Source organism: Ovis aries, chromosome 23 (assembly GCF_016772045.2).
Source record: "Ovis aries strain OAR_USU_Benz2616 breed Rambouillet chromosome 23, ARS-UI_Ramb_v3.0, whole genome shotgun sequence".
Taxonomy (NCBI): Eukaryota; Metazoa; Chordata; class Mammalia; order Artiodactyla; family Bovidae; genus Ovis; species Ovis aries.
In genome coordinates, this window is record NC_056076.1 from 58,648,847 (window position 1) to 58,653,537 (window position 4,691).

Genomic DNA, 4,691 nt, shown 5'->3' on the forward strand with positions numbered 1-4,691 from the left:
GGGAGACGGCGGCCCGCGCGAGCGGGCGGGGCGGGCGCCGCGGACGGCCAACAGGGCGCTCGCTGATTGGCGGAGCCCCGGGGGCAAGGGTGAGCCCCGCCCCGCCTCCGCGATCCGGGAGGCCGCCGGGCGCCGAGCATCGGTGGGCGGGGCCGCGGGGCGGGGGCGGAGCCACGGTGGGGTGCAGGACCACAGGGAGGGGGCGGGCCCACAGGGAGGGGCGGAGCCGCGGGGAGGGGACGGGACCAGAGGTAAGGTGCAGGTCCGCGGGATGGGGTGGGGCCACGGGGAGGGGGCGGGACCACACGGAAGGGGCGGGACCACGGAAAGGGGCGGGGCCGGGCGGCGAGGTTCGCGCACACGCTTCTGGTCTTCTAGGGCGGGAAAGGGACTCCAGCAGTTTCTTACAGCGTGCCGTGCAGGGTTGGAGGTGCAGACTCGAGGCGTACCTGTGAGACGCTGCCTTCTGCCGTTTAACATATCTTAGAATTCTGGAGCCCTGACACCTGCGGAACGCACCGCATCAATCCTTCCCTGGCCAAACTAACAGCGTTAGTTAGGAGAAAGGCCTTCCTTTTGATGTGATACCAAATGTACGGTTCCTGGTGTTCAGCACGTGAACTTCGCAGAAACAAGTCTTTCCGGCAGCAAGGCATAATCGCGAGTATTACTGGTCCTAACCAACTGAGCTCCACCAGCCCGTGTTAGGGCATTTCAAACCGGCAACCAGCAATCCACGGGCCTGGAGAGACCTAGGATCTTTTGGTTGGTGTTGATTCAGGCCTCAATTTATCACTCATCCTTTACCTTTCTCAAAATCTGATTCCAACAGCTTTCCAAGTTTTGAAACCGTAGCAATAATGCATTCAAATAAAACCGAGTGTATGATAGGAGGGATTACGAGCTGCGAAGGGAGGGAACCATATAAACTGGACATTTGAGATAGTATTGGTCTTTATGAGTCAACAAATAAGTTCTGCATTTTAAAGGGGAACCTTGGGGCTTCCCTGGCGGCTCAGTGGTAACGGATCCGTGCTCAAATGCAGGACACACAGGTTCGATCCCTGCTCTGTGAAGACTGCGCATGCTGCAGAAAAGCCCAGCCCCTACTTCGGAACTGCTGCGCCTGAGCCGGTGCCCGGCGGCCCAGGAAGAGCAGCCGCGGTCCAAGCCAGTGCACCACCAGAGAGGCGCCCCTGCTCACCGCAACTAGAGAGAAGTCCCTGCAGCGAGGAAGACCCAGCGCAGTCGAACATAAATACGTAAAAAATAAAGGGGAACCTTATTTTTCTTATCTCGAAAAATATTGTCAAAATACTGACGATCATCCAGAGTTTTGTTTTTCATAAATGTGTCTTAATGGATTTTTAAAAAATCTGTGAACAAGCAGTATGATTTTTTTTTTTTCTCCATCTAAACAACAGACATTTATTTCTCAGTTGTGGAGGCTGGAAATTCCAGGGTCAAGGTGCGGCTGCTTCTGGTCTGAGAGCACCTGCTTCCTGGTTCATGGAAGGTGAGAATAAGCTGCTGCTGCTGCTAAGTCACTTCAGTCGTGTCTGACTCTGTGTGACCCCATAGACGGCAGCCCACCAGGCTCCCCCGTCCCTGGGATTCTCCAGGCAAGAACACTGGAGTGGGTTGCCATTTCCTTCTCCAATGCGTGAAAGTGAAAGTGTAGTCGTGCCCGACCCTCAGCGACCCCATGGACTACAGGCTACCAGGCTCCTCCGTCCATGGGATTTTCCAGGCAGGAGTACTGGAGTGGGGTGCCATTGCCTTCTCAGGAGAATAAGCAGTATGATTTAAATAGTTTATTTCATGAGCTCTAAATGTGGGCTGTGAGTACCACCGGGCCCTTGGAACTGCATGACTACAGTATTTTATTTTCCATTGACCTTCCAACTTATCTCCAGATTCATGGCCCATTCTTATTAAATCTCTTTTGTTCAATCAAATCAAATCTTAAAGTTGAGTATGAATTTCCAGTTCTGCACTCTTCAGTTTCCAGATGTAACTAAAGGAAAGTACATTCTCATTCCCACCTCAGCAACCGCGAGAACAGTATGTGTGGGTCATTGCCCCAGGCTCTCCAGGGTTTTCAGTTCATAGATTAATCATTTTATCTCCAATTCGTTCATCTCCGTGGGAACAAACTCTATGTCTTTCATAAAGAATCAATCAGTATTTGTTAAAGAAATGTTGATGTCACTCTTTATGGCAAACCCTTAAGGGACACGTGCTATATGCCAGAAATTGCACTGAGGGCTCTGCACATATTATTTAATTTAAATTTTTAAAATTGAAGTACAGTTATGTACAATAGTATATAAGTTGCAGGTGTACAATATAGTGATTCACCATTTTTAAAGATTATACTTCATTTATAGATGTTATAAGTATATAACATTGAATATATAAATAAGTATTGATTATATTCCCTGTGTTAAACAATACATCATTGTAGCTTATTTTATATAGCATGTTAGCTTATTGAAATATTTGTTTCTCCAGCCTGTTGGGTATCTAATGAGAGGTACGTAGAAATATTTAAGGAAGGAGTCACTTACCAAATAAACAGTTACAACCTCATGAGATAAAGGCTCTGCTTTTCCGTTTTTGTCCTTCTTTCTGCCTGAAACCTGTGTGCAGTGTGGGGCAGCAGCCATCTTGTGGCTGCTAAGAATGATGGCCCGGGGAGTTAGAGGCGCCCGGTCTTTAACAATTTTCATGAGCCCCTCTGGCAGGAGACGTCTGCCTATTTCCAGTCTTGTATCTTCAGAGAAAAGACTCACTCCTTTAAGCCGCTGTTTCTGGTATTGTTACCTGCAATCCTGCTAACACAGTGCACCTGCGTTGAGAGCTGCTGTGTATCAGAGACCGTCCTGGGGGTAAGCATAGCTGTAGCTGCGTGCTGTGCTCAGTGGTGTCTGACTCTTCGTGACCCCATGGACTGAAGCCCACCAGGCTCCTCTCTCCCTAGGATTTTCCAGGCAAGAATATTGGAGTGGGTTGCCGTTTTCTCCTTCAGGGATCTTCCCAACCCAGGGTTCAAACCCGTGTCTCCTATGTCTCCGGCACTGGCAGGCAGATTCTTTACCGTCTGAGCCGCCTGGGAATTAACGCAATGTTTTCATTTACTCTTCTCTACCTGTTCCATGCCTAAAAACAGTTCTCTTTTTCAACTTCAATGACTATGTTCCCTGAAATAACATATTGGACATCTTAAAAGCTCTTCTCCCAATTTTCATCAATTATAAATCAGTGATGACAAAGGCTTTGGAGTCAACCAGCTGGGGATGACCACTGGCCTTCCCAGTGTGTGGTCTTGGGCAAGATGGTTAGCCTCTCTGAAGCTTGGTTTCCTCATCTAGATAGGGAGATTAATAATAGTACCTCTGCCATTTTTGATTTTATATTTTAGAAAGAATTTAGTACCTTGAACCCGTAAGCTCTCAGTAAACATGACCTATTCTGGTAACACCTTTTCCCTCCTCCACTAACAGCAAAGAGAAGCCTAACTCGGCCCCATCAAATCAGTCTCATCACGGTTGCATTCATCAGGACACACTGTGCATCTCTTCTTCCCAGCTCTTATTTTCTCCTTAAGGTAAGAAAATGCACCCAAGTGCAGTCAGATTTGAACAGTGAACACTGAAGAACTGGTGACCTCATAGTATCATAAACTGCCTGACGTCTTTTAGGTACGTAGCAAGACAGTGTATGAATAGCCTCTGGATCATGCCACAGATTTGAAAAGAGCAGAGCCAATATGACTAATTTGGTTTATTTTAATTGCATTACAAATGCTATAGTAGTTAGTGCTAAAGAATTCGCCAATTATTGATATAATCAAAATTGCAATTTAATTTCTTCATAGTTACCTTCACGCTAATGAATAAAATATAGGTAAGAACTGTTCCGGATGCAGTTTAGGTTAGGACAGTTAAGGGAGAATGATGCTGTGTTTGGCACAGGATGTGTTGACATCAGTTGTCTGTGTATTACTATGTCAAGTTTGGTTCAGGTATCCATAACCTATCAAATATTATTTGTCTTAAGCAGTCAGTATATGTGAAGATACTTTTCTTGGTCCTGTGACATTTAAATAAACTAACTGACCCCTTTCCAACTTCTAAAATATACTTTTAAATCTGGAATTTTACCCAAATGTGAGATTTTTTAAAATGTACATAACATCTTGGTAAGTGTAAAATTAGCCCTGGCACCTGAAAGAAGATATGTTGTTCACCATAAACCCGAAGTGTTTAACTCTTCTTTTTGTTTAAATTAACCTTTCTTCTTATATGACCCTTTATACTTCTGCTGAGACAAAACATTACCCTTCATTCCTTGACAAATTCCAGGTACCGTTAAGGGCGGTGGGGGGAAGGGGAAGAAAAAATAGGCAGGAGAACAGAAAGCAGAAGAAGAAAGAAATGGAGAGGGGAGGAAAATGTTCTTATCTGAACTGTGACATTCTGCACGACTTTTTTTCAAAATTTATTTATTGTAGTTAGATTATACTTCAGTAAAATTAAATTTCTTTTTGCTATACAATAGGTTTTTGTTGGTTATGTGTTTTAAATATAGCAGTGTGTACATGACCTTCCCAAAGTCATTAACTGTCCCTCCCCTCACCCCTCCCGGCAATCATGAGTTCATTTTCCAAGTCTGTGAGTCTCTTTATT